The 16,039-nt window shown below is 46.0% G+C and overlaps 10 non-coding genes across 10 annotated transcripts; all 10 read right to left on the reverse strand.

Moving 5' to 3' along the window:
• Positions 1-3,193: 3,193 nt before the first annotated feature.
• LOC141194174 (U2 spliceosomal RNA) lies at positions 3,194-3,384 on the reverse strand. Its single transcript, XR_012266966.1, has one exon. It is a non-coding gene; the product is annotated as a U2 spliceosomal RNA (small nuclear RNA).
• Positions 3,385-4,499: 1,115 nt separating this feature from the next.
• LOC141194176 (U2 spliceosomal RNA) lies at positions 4,500-4,690 on the reverse strand. Its single transcript, XR_012266967.1, has one exon. It is a non-coding gene; the product is annotated as a U2 spliceosomal RNA (small nuclear RNA).
• Positions 4,691-5,804: 1,114 nt separating this feature from the next.
• LOC141194286 (U2 spliceosomal RNA) lies at positions 5,805-5,995 on the reverse strand. The gene has a single exon (XR_012267072.1). It is a non-coding gene; the product is annotated as a U2 spliceosomal RNA (small nuclear RNA).
• Positions 5,996-7,110: 1,115 nt separating this feature from the next.
• LOC141194177 (U2 spliceosomal RNA) lies at positions 7,111-7,301 on the reverse strand. Its single transcript, XR_012266968.1, has one exon. It is a non-coding gene; the product is annotated as a U2 spliceosomal RNA (small nuclear RNA).
• Positions 7,302-8,416: 1,115 nt separating this feature from the next.
• LOC141194178 (U2 spliceosomal RNA) lies at positions 8,417-8,607 on the reverse strand. Its single transcript, XR_012266969.1, has one exon. It is a non-coding gene; the product is annotated as a U2 spliceosomal RNA (small nuclear RNA).
• A 1,115-nt stretch (positions 8,608-9,722) lies between these two features.
• On the reverse strand, positions 9,723-9,913 carry LOC141194180 (U2 spliceosomal RNA). The gene has a single exon (XR_012266971.1). It is a non-coding gene; the product is annotated as a U2 spliceosomal RNA (small nuclear RNA).
• A 1,115-nt stretch (positions 9,914-11,028) lies between these two features.
• On the reverse strand, positions 11,029-11,219 carry LOC141194181 (U2 spliceosomal RNA). The gene has a single exon (XR_012266972.1). It is a non-coding gene; the product is annotated as a U2 spliceosomal RNA (small nuclear RNA).
• A 1,115-nt stretch (positions 11,220-12,334) lies between these two features.
• Positions 12,335-12,525, reverse strand: LOC141194182 (U2 spliceosomal RNA). Its single transcript, XR_012266973.1, has one exon. It is a non-coding gene; the product is annotated as a U2 spliceosomal RNA (small nuclear RNA).
• Positions 12,526-13,640: 1,115 nt separating this feature from the next.
• LOC141194183 (U2 spliceosomal RNA) lies at positions 13,641-13,831 on the reverse strand. Its single transcript, XR_012266974.1, has one exon. It is a non-coding gene; the product is annotated as a U2 spliceosomal RNA (small nuclear RNA).
• Positions 13,832-14,946: 1,115 nt separating this feature from the next.
• Positions 14,947-15,137, reverse strand: LOC141194184 (U2 spliceosomal RNA). Its single transcript, XR_012266975.1, has one exon. It is a non-coding gene; the product is annotated as a U2 spliceosomal RNA (small nuclear RNA).
• Positions 15,138-16,039: the final 902 nt, after the last annotated feature.

Genomic DNA, 16,039 nt, shown 5'->3' on the forward strand with positions numbered 1-16,039 from the left:
AAGTGACCTCCACGCATCGCATAATTTAAAATCAGTTATAAAATCTTTCAATAGATGACATGACTTATCCAATTTGCGTAAAGGGTCACCCCCCGCTCGTTGTTCACTAGCACAAAGACAATTAAAATCACCCCCTACGATCAGGGGAGATGACCCAGTACAGTACAATGGCAATATCCCAAATAAATTAATTCTCTCTTGCTTATCAGGGGAAGCATAAACATTCATTACACGTAGGGTAAAACCATTAAATTTAAAATGCACTAAAACCACTCTGCCTGGTACTATTTCTGTGACAGTATTTATAGTAATATTTCTCCCACGACAAAGGAAGCCCACCCCCGCTGACTTGTTGTCATTGGAGCCAGACCAGATGGAGGGCCCCAGTCTCCAATCTGTCTTGATGTCATTATAATTTAGTGCATGTTGTATCCCGCATTCCTGTAATAAACATATGTCAAAGTCAGTGGTTTCTAAGTACTTAAATAGAGCAGCCCTACGAACTGGGCTCTTTAATGACCTCACATTCAGTGAGACAAGTCTTAATGTGGGCATTCATAGGTCAGGGTGGTGGATCTTCCATGAGGACACCTGACTCAAAGCCCTGTATGTCAAATTGCTCCAGGACATCCGGGCTAGAGGACCCAAACGACTCGATATTCTGTGAGCCGGCGGTTGCCCCCTCGTAGGTCACGGTTCCCAGCCACATTCCAGGAGACGCTGGGGCTTCGACATTCCGTCTCTTTTTCGGGGCAGACTCCACCAGGTCACTGGCTGGCTAATCGCCCTGGAAGATCCTGAGGCCATCGCTGCGTGGTCCCCTGTAGCCAACCGCACAGGGGCACCACCCTCCAGCCCAACAGGATCGGTATCGGGAACCATCGACACGGAGGATACCCTCCCAGAAGGAGGACCCCTCCGCTCCGGTCCATGCGAGGTCCGCCCATCGTTAAGGGACTTCGATGCAGGGGCCGCCCCAGAGGGGCCTCCGGCTCCCTGCTCCATCCCAGCCTTCTCGCCCTTCGAACCGCCCTCCGACGCCGGCCCGCCAGTGAAGACCGGCGGGCGCATCGGCTCAGCTGCAGAAGATGCAGCTTCTGCGTAGGTCCTGGTCCTGGTCCTGTTGGGGCATCCACGGAACATGTGCCCCGCCTCACCACAAAGATTGCATTTCCTCCCAGCGGGACAGTCCTTCATTAAATGTCCGTAACAGCTGCAATTATTGCAGCGGTCTACTTTCCTGCCCGTGCAGGACGTTTGGGTATGACCCATTTGTCCACAGTTCCTGCAACATACCGGCATTCCAGGGTAAAATAAGTAGCCTCTGCTCTTACCGATCACAAATGTTGAGGGAGGGTGTAGCATTCCTCCCACTCCGCTTGGGTCCCTCTTTAGACGGGCCATGTACCTCCTCTTGCCGCACCAGAAGCCTACCGCGTTCTTCACAGTGCCCAGGTATCTCAGATCATCACAATAACGGATAAGGTAGGTCGAGATGTCTGCAGCTTCCACAAAGGGGTTCGGGAAATGCACCACGATAGGGATCTCGTCATAGGCATACAAGAGACAAAAGGTTAGTCCATCCAATTCATCTAAGTAGTTTTTCTCATTTACCTTTTGTACGAGTTGGTGACAGCATCCCTGGCTCTTGAAGGTGATGGTGTAAGTCCCCTTGTACTCATTGTCCTGGAAGCAGAATATGTCTTCCCGCCGAAACTCCAGAACTCCAAGCAGAATCCTATGGCAGATGTAGTCCAAGTTCTTCTCCGTCCTCAATCCTGCTCCAACTTCAATCCTCACGGTGTTCCGCATCCGGGCATCACCCGATGAATATGTGAGCGTTGCCGGCATCCTTCACTCAGGAACGTACCGACTCTTCTCTCTGAAAGGCGCAAGCCTTCATGGGATCCCTTCCCGTTGCTCCCGGACTAATCCTTCCTCCCAATAGCAGCAGGGGGGTTAAGTCCCTCCGAAGAGGAGCGATCCCCCCAGGCCGAGAGAAAGGGTACCAAGAGCACCTCACAGGCAAGACCACACAGGTAAACCTGATAGATCGTGCCAAAAGGCCGAGAAGCGATAACCAGAATTGGTTTCAAACTACGGAGCCACCCAAGGATCCTGAAAAGTCCATTTGTGGAGATGAGCTCCTGGACTCCCGTTAAGAAGACATGTTGTCAACCTCTAGATCCCTTACATGCCTGCACTTTTCGGCTTGCTGCTGCTGCAATCCACGCGTTTTAGATCTGCATAACTCCACCTCTTTAAACACAGCACCTTCACCCCCTGCTGTTCCCACCCGCCTCAACACCGTTGGAAGGGAGGAGAACCAATTAAGGCGGGGGGTGGGGTGGAACGAGCAGCTGTCTACCCTTAGCAGGAGGGCTCCTGATTACATACCTCTCCTGCTGCTGCTGCTGCTGGCTGTCCAGCAGCAGACTGAAGGTGGCTGTTGCTGTGCACAGGTATATAAAGGCTCAGAGCCTATTATGACACGCGCAGCCAGCGTTCCATTGCCACATTCCATCTACTGCAGGCAGGATACCTGGCTGGCTGAATGTCGCTGAGAAGCTCACAGAGACCGCCATAAGCAACAGTTTAACAGAATGCCACAGACTAATCAACCAAACTTTTTGGGTTGGGTTCTCTTTTATAGTCTGCAGGCATTAAATGAAAGAAGTCAGTGTTCCAGCAGAAGGAGACAACGTTTCAGAAAAGGCATTGTAGCAAACCAAAAAAGAAATTTTAAGCGCAGCAGAGTAACCAGCGCACATACCTGTTAGCTCAGGTGAGTTTAAAAGGCTGCTGTTGATAACAAGGGCATTTGCTAAATAGATGGTGTGTGTGCAACAATATACGGAAAGGTCAATTATATTGTGCAGCTTATCTCACCACCTGTAGTTATTTAGGTGAAAGCTCCAAAATGCTTGCCTAATATGTCTGTTTATCCAAAAGGAAGTAAAAAGGGAGAGCTAGAAAGATAGCATTGCATCACATTACATGGCAATGCAATGCACAGTTGCTGAAGTTGAACCAAAATGAGCTTGTAATCTGGCTTCTGCAACTTTGAACATGAAAAATCCAATGAGGAGAAGAAAAGCAAAGCCAAAGAGTCCATCCCAAAATCCGACAAACAAGCAAAATGAACAAAAAACATTGAATTCAATTCTTTCTGATTTTAGAAACTGCATTAAAGAAGGGGTGCACCGGTCCTGGAGATACTGCAATACCAGGTCAATGCGTGGAGTGGACAGAGCAAGCTCTTTTTCCATCTCCCTGTTCTAAAAATCCATTTAATATATGGTCCCCAGATAGGGGACGTATCAGATATTAAACTGATAAGAACAGATACTACACTTGATCTTAGCCAAAAGGCCGAGAAGCGATAACCAGAATTGGTTTCAAACTACGGAGCCACCCAAGGATCCTGAAAAGTCCATTTGTGGAGATGAGCTCCTGGACTCCCGTTAAGAAGACATGTTGTCAACCTCTAGATCCCTTACATGCCTGCACTTTTCGGCTTGCTGCTGCTGCAATCCACGCGTTTTAGATCTGCATAACTCCACCTCTTTAAACACAGCACCTTCACCCCCTGCTGTTCCCACCCGCCTCAACACCGTTGGAAGGGAGGAGAACCAATTAAGGCGGGGGGTGGGGTGGAACGAGCAGCTGTCTACCCTTAGCAGGAGGGCTCCTGATTACATACCTCTCCTGCTGCTGCTGCTGCTGGCTGTCCAGCAGCAGACTGAAGGTGGCTGCTGCTGTGCACAGGTATATAAAGGCTCAGAGCCTATTATGACACGCGCAGCCAGCGTTCCATTGCCACATTCCATCTACTGCAGGCAGGATACCTGGCTGGCTGAATGTCGCTGAGAAGCTCACAGAGACCGCCATAAGCAACAGTTTAACAGAATGCCACAGACTAATCAACCAAACTTTTTGGGTTGGGTTCTCTTTTATAGTCTGCAGGCATTAAATGAAAGAAGTCAGTGTCCCAGCAGAAGGAGACAACGTTTCAGAAAAGGCATTGTAGCAAACCAAAAAAGAAATTTTAAGCGCAGCAGAGTAACCAGCGCACATACCTGTTAGCTCAGGTGAGTTTAAAAGGCTGCTGTTGATAACAAGGGCATTTGCTAAATAGATGGTGTGTGTGCAACAATATACTGAAAGGTCAATTATATTGTGCAGCTTATCTCACCACCTGTAGTTATTTAGGTGAAAGCTCCAAAATGCTTGCCTAATATGTCTGTTTATCCAAAAGGAAGTAAAAAGGGAGAGCTAGAAAGATAGCATTGCATCACATTACATGGCAATGCAATGCACAGTTGCTGAAGTTGAACCAAAATGAGCTTGTAATCTGGCTTCTGCAACTTTGAACATGAAAAATCCAATGAGGAGAAGAAAAGCAAAGCCAAAGAGTCCATCCCAAAATCCGACAAACAAGCAAAATGAACAAAAAACATTGAATTCAATTCTTTCTGATTTTAGAAACTGCATTAAAGAAGGGGTGCACCGGTCCTGGAGATACTGCAATACCAGGTCAATGCGTGGAGTGGACAGAGCAAGCTCTTTTTCCATCTCCCTGTTCTAAAAATCCATTTAATATATGGTCCCCAGATAGGGGACGTATCAGATATTAAACTGATAAGAACAGATACTACACTTGATCTTAGCCAAAAGGCCGAGAAGCGATAACCAGAATTGGTTTCAAACTACGGAGCCACCCAAGGATCCTGAAAAGTCCATTTGTGGAGATGAGCTCCTGGACTCCCGTTAAGAAGACATGTTGTCAACCTCTAGATCCCTTACATGCCTGCACTTTTCGGCTTGCTGCTGCTGCAATCCACGCGTTTTAGATCTGCATAACTCCACCTCTTTAAACACAGCACCTTCACCCCCTGCTGTTCCCACCCGCCTCAACACCGTTGGAAGGGAGGAGAACCAATTAAGGCGGGGGGTGGGGTGGAACGAGCAGCTGTCTACCCTTAGCAGGAGGGCTCCTGATTACATACCTCTCCTGCTGCTGCTGCTGCTGGCTGTCCAGCAGCAGACTGAAGGTGGCTGCTGCTGTGCACAGGTATATAAAGGCTCAGAGCCTATTATGACACGCGCAGCCAGCGTTCCATTGCCACATTCCATCTACTGCAGGCAGGATACCTGGCTGGCTGAATGTCGCTGAGAAGCTCACAGAGACCGCCATAAGCAACAGTTTAACAGAATGCCACAGACTAATCAACCAAACTTTTTGGGTTGGGTTCTCTTTTATAGTCTGCAGGCATTAAATGAAAGAATCAGTGTTCCAGCAGAAGGAGACAACGTTTCAGAAAAGGCATTGTAGCAAACCAAAAAAGAAATTTTAAGCGCAGCAGAGTAACCAGCGCACATACCTGTTAGCTCAGGTGAGTTTAAAAGGCTGCTGTTGATAACAAGGGCATTTGCTAAATAGATGGTGTGTGTGCAACAATATACTGAAAGGTCAATTATATTGTGCAGCTTATCTCACCACCTGTAGTTATTTAGGTGAAAGCTCCAAAATGCTTGCCTAATATGTCTGTTTATCCAAAAGGAAGTAAAAAGGGAGAGCTAGAAAGATAGCATTGCATCACATTACATGGCAATGCAATGCACAGTTGCTGAAGTTGAACCAAAATGAGCTTGTAATCTGGCTTCTGCAACTTTGAACATGAGAAATCCAATGAGGAGAAGAAAAGCAAAGCCAAAGAGTCCATCCCAAAATCCGACAAACAAGCAAAATGAACAAAAAACATTGAATTCAATTCTTTCTGATTTTAGAAACTGCATTAAAGAAGGGGTGCACCGGTCCTGGAGATACTGCAATACCAGGTCAATGCGTGGAGTGGACAGAGCAAGCTCTTTTTCCATCTCCCTGTTCTAAAGATCCATTTAATATATGGTCCCCAGATAGGGGACGTATCAGATATTAAACTGATAAGAACAGATACTACACTTGATCTTAGCCAAAAGGCCGAGAAGCAATAACCAGAATTGGTTTCAAACTACGGAGCCACCCAAGGATCCTGAAAAGTCCATTTGTGGAGATGAGCTCCTGGACTCCCGTTAAGAAGACATGTTGTCAACCTCTAGATCCCTTACATGCCTGCACTTTTCGGCTTGCTGCTGCTGCAATCCACGCGTTTTAGATCTGCATAACTCCACCTCTTTAAACACAGCACCTTCACCCCCTGCTGTTCCCACCCGCCTCAACACCGTTGGAAGGGAGGAGAACCAATTAAGGCGGGGGGTGGGGTGGAACGAGCAGCTGTCTACCCTTAGCAGGAGGGCTCCTGATTACATACCTCTCCTGCTGCTGCTGCTGCTGGCTGTCCAGCAGCAGACTGAAGGTGGCTGCTGCTGTGCACAGGTATATAAAGGCTCAGAGCCTATTATGACACGCGCAGCCAGCGTTCCATTGCCACATTCCATCTACTGCAGGCAGGATACCTGGCTGGCTGAATGTCGCTGAGAAGCTCACAGAGACCGCCATAAGCAACAGTTTAACAGAATGCCACAGACTAATCAACCAAACTTTTTGGGTTGGGTTCTCTTTTATAGTTTGCAGGCATTAAATGAAAGAAGTCAGTGTTCCAGCAGAAGGAGACAACGTTTCAGAAAAGGCATTGTAGCAAACCAAAAAAGAAATTTTAAGCGCAGCAGAGTAACCAGCGCACATACCTGTTAGCTCAGGTGAGTTTAAAAGGCTGCTGTTGATAACAAGGGCATTTGCTAAATAGATGGTGTGTGTGCAACAATATACTGAAAGGTCAATTATATTGTGCAGCTTATCTCACCACCTGTAGTTATTTAGGTGAAAGCTCCAAAATGCTTGCCTAATATGTCTGTTTATCCAAAAGGAAGTAAAAAGGGAGAGCTAGAAAGATAGCATTGCATCACATTACATGGCAATGCAATGCACAGTTGCTGAAGTTGAACCAAAATGAGCTTGTAATCTGGCTTCTGCAACTTTGAACATGAGAAATCCAATGAGGAGAAGAAAAGCAAAGCCAAAGAGTCCATCCCAAAATCCGACAAACAAGCAAAATGAACAAAAAACATTGAATTCAATTCTTTCTGATTTTAGAAACTGCATTAAAGAAGGGGTGCACCGGTCCTGGAGATACTGCAATACCAGGTCAATGCGTGGAGTGGACAGAGCAAGCTCTTTTTCCATCTCCCTGTTCTAAAAATCCATTTAATATATGGTCCCCAGATAGGGGACGTATCAGATATTAAACTGATAAGAACAGATACTACACTTGATCTTAGCCAAAAGGCCGAGAAGCGATAACCAGAATTGGTTTCAAACTACGGAGCCACCCAAGGATCCTGAAAAGTCCATTTGTGGAGATGAGCTCCTGGACTCCCGTTAAGAAGACATGTTGTCAACCTCTAGATCCCTTACATGCCTGCACTTTTCGGCTTGCTGCTGCTGCAATCCACGCGTTTTAGATCTGCATAACTCCACCTCTTTAAACACAGCACCTTCACCCCCTGCTGTTCCCACCCGCCTCAACACCGTTGGAAGGGAGGAGAACCAATTAAGGCGGGGGGTGGGGTGGAACGAGCAGCTGTCTACCCTTAGCAGGAGGGCTCCTGATTACATACCTCTCCTGCTGCTGCTGCTGCTGGCTGTCCAGCAGCAGACTGAAGGTGGCTGCTGCTGTGCACAGGTATATAAAGGCTCAGAGCCTATTATGACACGCGCAGCCAGCGTTCCATTGCCACATTCCATCTACTGCAGGCAGGAAACCTGGCTGGCTGAATGTCGCTGAGAAGCTCACAGAGACCGCCATAAGCAACAGTTTAACAGAATGCCACAGACTAATCAACCAAACTTTTTGGGTTGGGTTCTCTTTTATAGTCTGCAGGCATTAAATGAAAGAAGTCAGTGTTCCAGCAGAAGGAGACAACGTTTCAGAAAAGGCATTGTAGCAAACCAAAAAAGAAATTTTAAGCGCAGCAGAGTAACCAGCGCACATACCTGTTAGCTCAGGTGAGTTTAAAAGGCTGCTGTTGATAACAAGGGCATTTGCTAAATAGATGGTGTGTGTGCAACAATATACTGAAAGGTCAATTATATTGTGCAGCTTATCTCACCACCTGTAGTTATTTAGGTGAAAGCTCCAAAATGCTTGCCTAATATGTCTGTTTATCCAAAAGGAAGTAAAAAGGGAGAGCTAGAAAGATAGCATTGCATCACATTACATGGCAATGCAATGCACAGTTGCTGAAGTTGAACCAAAATGAGCTTGTAATCTGGCTTCTGCAACTTTGAACATGAGAAATCCAATGAGGAGAAGAAAAGCAAAGCCAAAGAGTCCATCCCAAAATCCGACAAACAAGCAAAATGAACAAAAAACATTGAATTCAATTCTTTCTGATTTTAGAAACTGCATTAAAGAAGGGGTGCACCGGTCCTGGAGATACTGCAATACCAGGTCAATGCGTGGAGTGGACAGAGCAAGCTCTTTTTCCATCTCCCTGTTCTAAAAATCCATTTAATATATGGTCCCCAGATAGGGGACGTATCAGATATTAAACTGATAAGAACAGATACTACACTTGATCTTAGCCAAAAGGCCGAGAAGCGATAACCAGAATTGGTTTCAAACTACGGAGCCACCCAAGGATCCTGAAAAGTCCATTTGTGGAGATGAGCTCCTGGACTCCCGTTAAGAAGACATGTTGTCAACCTCTAGATCCCTTACATGCCTGCACTTTTCGGCTTGCTGCTGCTGCAATCCACGCGTTTTAGATCTGCATAACTCCACCTCTTTAAACACAGCACCTTCACCCCCTGCTGTTCCCACCCGCCTCAACACCGTTGGAAGGGAGGAGAACCAATTAAGGCGGGGGGTGGGGTGGAACGAGCAGCTGTCTACCCTTAGCAGGAGGGCTCCTGATTACATACCTCTCCTGCTGCTGCTGCTGCTGGCTGTCCAGCAGCAGACTGAAGGTGGCTGCTGCTGTGCACAGGTATATAAAGGCTCAGAGCCTATTATGACACGCGCAGCCAGCGTTCCATTGCCACATTCCATCTACTGCAGGCAGGAAACCTGGCTGGCTGAATGTCGCTGAGAAGCTCACAGAGACCGCCATAAGCAACAGTTTAACAGAATGCCACAGACTAATCAACCAAACTTTTTGGGTTGGGTTCTCTTTTATAGTCTGCAGGCATTAAATGAAAGAAGTCAGTGTTCCAGCAGAAGGAGACAACGTTTCAGAAAAGGCATTGTAGCAAACCAAAAAAGAAATTTTAAGCGCAGCAGAGTAACCAGCGCACATACCTGTTAGCTCAGGTGAGTTTAAAAGGCTGCTGTTGATAACAAGGGCATTTGCTAAATAGATGGTGTGTGTGCAACAATATACTGAAAGGTCAATTATATTGTGCAGCTTATCTCACCACCTGTAGTTATTTAGGTGAAAGCTCCAAAATGCTTGCCTAATATGTCTGTTTATCCAAAAGGAAGTAAAAAGGGAGAGCTAGAAAGATAGCATTGCATCACATTACATGGCAATGCAATGCACAGTTGCTGAAGTTGAACCAAAATGAGCTTGTAATCTGGCTTCTGCAACTTTGAACATGAGAAATCCAATGAGGAGAAGAAAAGCAAAGCCAAAGAGTCCATCCCAAAATCCGACAAACAAGCAAAATGAACAAAAAACATTGAATTCAATTCTTTCTGATTTTAGAAACTGCATTAAAGAAGGGGTGCACCGGTCCTGGAGATACTGCAATACCAGGTCAATGCGTGGAGTGGACAGAGCAAGCTCTTTTTCCATCTCCCTGTTCTAAAAATCCATTTAATATATGGTCCCCAGATAGGGGACGTATCAGATATTAAACTGATAAGAACAGATACTACACTTGATCTTAGCCAAAAGGCCGAGAAGCGATAACCAGAATTGGTTTCAAACTACGGAGCCACCCAAGGATCCTGAAAAGTCCATTTGTGGAGATGAGCTCCTGGACTCCCGTTAAGAAGACATGTTGTCAACCTCTAGATCCCTTACATGCCTGCACTTTTCGGCTTGCTGCTGCTGCAATCCACGCGTTTTAGATCTGCATAACTCCACCTCTTTAAACACAGCACCTTCACCCCCTGCTGTTCCCACCCGCCTCAACACCGTTGGAAGGGAGGAGAACCAATTAAGGCGGGGGGTGGGGTGGAACGAGCAGCTGTCTACCCTTAGCAGGAGGGCTCCTGATTACATACCTCTCCTGCTGCTGCTGCTGCTGGCTGTCCAGCAGCAGACTGAAGGTGGCTGCTGCTGTGCACAGGTATATAAAGGCTCAGAGCCTATTATGACACGCGCAGCCAGCGTTCCATTGCCACATTCCATCTACTGCAGGCAGGATACCTGGCTGGCTGAATGTCGCTGAGAAGCTCACAGAGACCGCCATAAGCAACAGTTTAACAGAATGCCACAGACTAATCAACCAAACTTTTTGGGTTGGGTTCTCTTTTATAGTCTGCAGGCATTAAATGAAAGAAGTCAGTGTCCCAGCAGAAGGAGACAACGTTTCAGAAAAGGCATTGTAGCAAACCAAAAAAGAAATTTTAAGCGCAGCAGAGTAACCAGCGCACATACCTGTTAGCTCAGGTGAGTTTAAAAGGCTGCTGTTGATAACAAGGGCATTTGCTAAATAGATGGTGTGTGTGCAACAATATACTGAAAGGTCAATTATATTGTGCAGCTTATCTCACCACCTGTAGTTATTTAGGTGAAAGCTCCAAAATGCTTGCCTAATATGTCTGTTTATCCAAAAGGAAGTAAAAAGGGAGAGCTAGAAAGATAGCATTGCATCACATTACATGGCAATGCAATGCACAGTTGCTGAAGTTGAACCAAAATGAGCTTGTAATCTGGCTTCTGCAACTTTGAACATGAAAAATCCAATGAGGAGAAGAAAAGCAAAGCCAAAGAGTCCATCCCAAAATCCGACAAACAAGCAAAATGAACAAAAAACATTGAATTCAATTCTTTCTGATTTTAGAAACTGCATTAAAGAAGGGGTGCACCGGTCCTGGAGATACTGCAATACCAGGTCAATGCGTGGAGTGGACAGAGCAAGCTCTTTTTCCATCTCCCTGTTCTAAAAATCCATTTAATATATGGTCCCCAGATAGGGGACGTATCAGATATTAAACTGATAAGAACAGATACTACACTTGATCTTAGCCAAAAGGCCGAGAAGCGATAACCAGAATTGGTTTCAAACTACGGAGCCACCCAAGGATCCTGAAAAGTCCATTTGTGGAGATGAGCTCCTGGACTCCCGTTAAGAAGACATGTTGTCAACCTCTAGATCCCTTACATGCCTGCACTTTTCGGCTTGCTGCTGCTGCAATCCACGCGTTTTAGATCTGCATAACTCCACCTCTTTAAACACAGCACCTTCACCCCCTGCTGTTCCCACCCGCCTCAACACCGTTGGAAGGGAGGAGAACCAATTAAGGCGGGGGGTGGGGTGGAACGAGCAGCTGTCTACCCTTAGCAGGAGGGCTCCTGATTACATACCTCTCCTGCTGCTGCTGCTGCTGGCTGTCCAGCGGCAGACTGAAGGTGGCTGCTGCTGTGCACAGGTATATAAAGGCTCAGAGCCTATTATGACACGCGCAGCCAGCGTTCCATTGCCACATTCCATCTACTGCAGGCAGGATACCTGGCTGGCTGAATGTCGCTGAGAAGCTCACAGAGACCGCCATAAGCAACAGTTTAACAGAATGCCACAGACTAATCAACCAAACTTTTTGGGTTGGGTTCTCTTTTATAGTCTGCAGGCATTAAATGAAAGAAGTCAGTGTTCCAGCAGAAGGAGACAACGTTTCAGAAAAGGCATTGTAGCAAACCAAAAAAGAAATTTTAAGCGCAGCAGAGTAACCAGCGCACATACCTGTTAGCTCAGGTGAGTTTAAAAGGCTGCTGTTGATAACAAGGGCATTTGCTAAATAGATGGTGTGTGTGCAACAATATACTGAAAGGTCAATTATATTGTGCAGCTTATCTCACCACCTGTAGTTATTTAGGTGAAAGCTCCAAAATGCTTGCCTAATATGTCTGTTTATCCAAAAGGAAGTAAAAAGGGAGAGCTAGAAAGATAGCATTGCATCACATTACATGGCAATGCAATGCACAGTTGCTGAAGTTGAACCAAAATGAGCTTGTAATCTGGCTTCTGCAACTTTGAACATGAAAAATCCAATGAGGAGAAGAAAAGCAAAGCCAAAGAGTCCATCCCAAAATCCGACAAACAAGCAAAATGAACAAAAAACATTGAATTCAATTCTTTCTGATTTTAGAAACTGCATTAAAGAAGGGGTGCACCGGTCCTGGAGATACTGCAATACCAGGTCAATGCGTGGAGTGGACAGAGCAAGCTCTTTTTCCATCTCCCTGTTCTAAAAATCCATTTAATATATGGTCCCCAGATAGGGGACGTATCAGATATTAAACTGATAAGAACAGATACTACACTTGATCTTAGCCAAAAGGCCGAGAAGCGATAACCAGAATTGGTTTCAAACTACGGAGCCACCCAAGGATCCTGAAAAGTCCATTTGTGGAGATGAGCTCCTGGACTCCCGTTAAGAAGACATGTTGTCAACCTCTAGATCCCTTACATGCCTGCACTTTTCGGCTTGCTGCTGCTGCAATCCACGCGTTTTAGATCTGCATAACTCCACCTCTTTAAACACAGCACCTTCACCCCCTGCTGTTCCCACCCGCCTCAACACCGTTGGAAGGGAGGAGAAGAAATTAAGGCGGGGGGTGGGGTGGAACGAGCAGCTGTCTACCCTTAGCAGGAGGGCTCCTGATTACATACCTCTCCTGCTGCTGCTGCTGCTGGCTGTCCAGCAGCAGACTGAAGGTGGCTGCTGCTGTGCACAGGTATATAAAGGCTCAGAGCCTATTATGACACGCGCAGCCAGCGTTCCATTGCCACATTCCATCTACTGCAGGCAGGATACCTGGCTGGCTGAATGTCGCTGAGAAGCTCACAGAGACCGCCATAAGCAACAGTTTAACAGAATGCCACAGACTAATCAACCAAACTTTTTGGGTTGGGTTCTCTTTTATAGTCTGCAGGCATTAAATGAAAGAAGTCAGTGTTCCAGCAGAAGGAGACAACGTTTCAGAAAAGGCATTGTAGCAAACCAAAAAAGAAATTTTAAGCGCAGCAGAGTAACCAGCGCACATACCTGTTAGCTCAGGTGAGTTTAAAAGGCTGCTGTTGATAACAAGGGCATTTGCTAAATAGATGGTGTGTGTGCAACAATATACTGAAAGGTCAATTATATTGTGCAGCTTATCTCACCACCTGTAGTTATTTAGGTGAAAGCTCCAAAATGCTTGCCTAATATGTCTGTTTATCCAAAAGGAAGTAAAAAGGGAGAGCTAGAAAGATAGCATTGCATCACATTACATGGCAATGCAATGCACAGTTGCTGAAGTTGAACCAAAATGAGCTTGTAATCTGGCTTCTGCAACTTTGAACATGAAAAATCCAATGAGGAGAAGAAAAGCAAAGCCAAAGAGTCCATCCCAAAATCCGACAAACAAGCAAAATGAACAAAAAACATTGAATTCAATTCTTTCTGATTTTAGAAACTGCATTAAAGAAGGGGTGCACCGGTCCTGGAGATACTGCAATACCAGGTCAATGCGTGGAGTGGACAGAGCAAGCTCTTTTTCCATCTCCCTGTTCTAAAAATCCATTTAATATATGGTCCCCAGATAGGGGACGTATCAGATATTAAACTGATAAGAACAGATACTACACTTGATCTTAGCCAAAAGGCCGAGAAGCGATAACCAGAATTGGTTTCACACTACGGAGCCACCCAAGGATCCTGAAAAGTCCATTTGTGGAGATGAGCTCCTGGACTCCCGTTAAGAAGACATGTTGTCAACCTCTAGATCCCTTACATGCCTGCACTTTTCGGCTTGCTGCTGCTGCAATCCACGCGTTTTAGATCTGCATAACTCCACCTCTTTAAACACAGCACCTTCACCCCCTGCTGTTCCCACCCGCCTCAACACCGTTGGAAGGGAGGAGAACCAATTAAGGCGGGGGGTGGGGTGGAACGAGCAGCTGTCTACCCTTAGCAGGAGGGCTCCTGATTACATACCTCTCCTGCTGCTGCTGCTGCTGGCTGTCCAGCAGCAGACTGAAGGTGGCTGCTGCTGTGCACAGGTATATAAAGGCTCAGAGCCTATTATGACACGCGCAGCCAGCGTTCCATTGCCACATTCCATCTACTGCAGGCAGGATACCTGGCTGGCTGAATGTCGCTGAGAAGCTCACAGAGACCGCCATAAGCAACAGTTTAACAGAATGCCACAGACTAATCAACCAAACTTTTTGGGTTGGGTTCTCTTTTATAGTCTGCAGGCATTAAATGAAAGAAGTCAGTGTTCCAGCAGAGGGAGACAACGTTTCAGAAAAGGCATTGTAGCAAACCAAAAAAGAAATTTTAAGCGCAGCAGAGTAACCAGCGCACATACCTGTTAGCTCAGGTGAGTTTAAAAGGCTGCTGTTGATAACAAGGGCATTTGCTAAATAGATGGTGTGTGTGCAACAATATACTGAAAGGTCAATTATATTGTGCAGCTTATCTCACCACCTGTAGTTATTTAGGTGAAAGCTCCAAAATGCTTGCCTAATATGTCTGTTTATCCAAAAGGAAGTAAAAAGGGAGAGCTAGAAAGATAGCATTGCATCACATTACATGGCAATGCAATGCACAGTTGCTGAAGTTGAACCAAAATGAGCTTGTAATCTGGCTTCTGCAACTTTGAACATGAAAAATCCAATGAGGAGAAGAAAAGCAAAGCCAAAGAGTCCATCCCAAAATCCGACAAACAAGCAAAATGAACAAAAAACATTGAATTCAATTCTTTCTGATTTTAGAAACTGCATTAAAGAAGGGGTGCACCGGTCCTGGAGATACTGCAATACCAGGTCAATGCGTGGAGTGGACAGAGCAAGCTCTTTTTCCATCTCCCTGTTCTAAAAATCCATTTAATATATGGTCCCCAGATAGGGGACGTATCAGATATTAAACTGATAAGAACAGATACTACACTTGATCTTAGCCAAAAGGCCGAGAAGCGATAACCAGAATTGGTTTCAAACTACGGAGCCACCCAAGGATCCTGAAAAGTCCATTTGTGGAGATGAGCTCCTGGACTCCCGTTAAGAAGACATGTTGTCAACCTCTAGATCCCTTACATGCCTGCACTTTTCGGCTTGCTGCTGCTGCAATCCACGCGTTTTAGATCTGCATAACTCCACCTCTTTAAACACAGCACCTTCACCCCCTGCTGTTCCCACCCGCCTCAACACCGTTGGAAGGGAGGAGAACCAATTAAGGCGGGGGGTGGGGTGGAACGAGCAGCTGTCTACCCTTAGCAGGAGGGCTCCTGATTACATACCTCTCCTGCTGCTGCTGCTGCTGGCTGTCCAGCAGCAGACTGAAGGTGGCTGCTGCTGTGCACAGGTATATAAAGGCTCAGAGCCTATTATGACACGCGCAGCCAGCGTTCCATTGCCACATTCCATCTACTGCAGGCAGGATACCTGGCTGGCTGAATGTCGCTGAGAAGCTCACAGAGACCGCCATAAGCAACAGTTTAACAGAATGCCACAGACTAATCAACCAAACTTTTTGGGTTGGGTTCTCTTTTATAGTCTGCAGGCATTAAATGAAAGAAGTCAGTGTTCCAGCAGAAGGAGACAACGTTTCAGAAAAGGCATTGTAGCAAACCAAAAAAGAAATTTTAAGCGCAGCAGAGTAACCAGCGCACATACCTGTTAGCTCAGGTGAGTTTAAAAGGCTGCTGTTGATAACAAGGGCATTTGCTAAATAGATGGTGTGTGTGCAACAATATACTGAAAGGTCAATTATATTGTGCAGCTTATCTCACCACCTGTAGTTATTTAGGTGAAAGCTCCAAAATGCTTGCCTAATATGTCTGTTTATCCAAAAGGAAGTAAAAAGGGAGAGCTAGAAAGATA

This window comes from Phyllobates terribilis, unplaced genomic scaffold, assembly GCF_046119375.1.
Source record: "Phyllobates terribilis strain yellow unplaced genomic scaffold, ASM4611937v1 Scaffold_66__1_contigs__length_7565176, whole genome shotgun sequence".
NCBI classification, from domain to species: Eukaryota; Metazoa; Chordata; class Amphibia; order Anura; family Dendrobatidae; genus Phyllobates; species Phyllobates terribilis.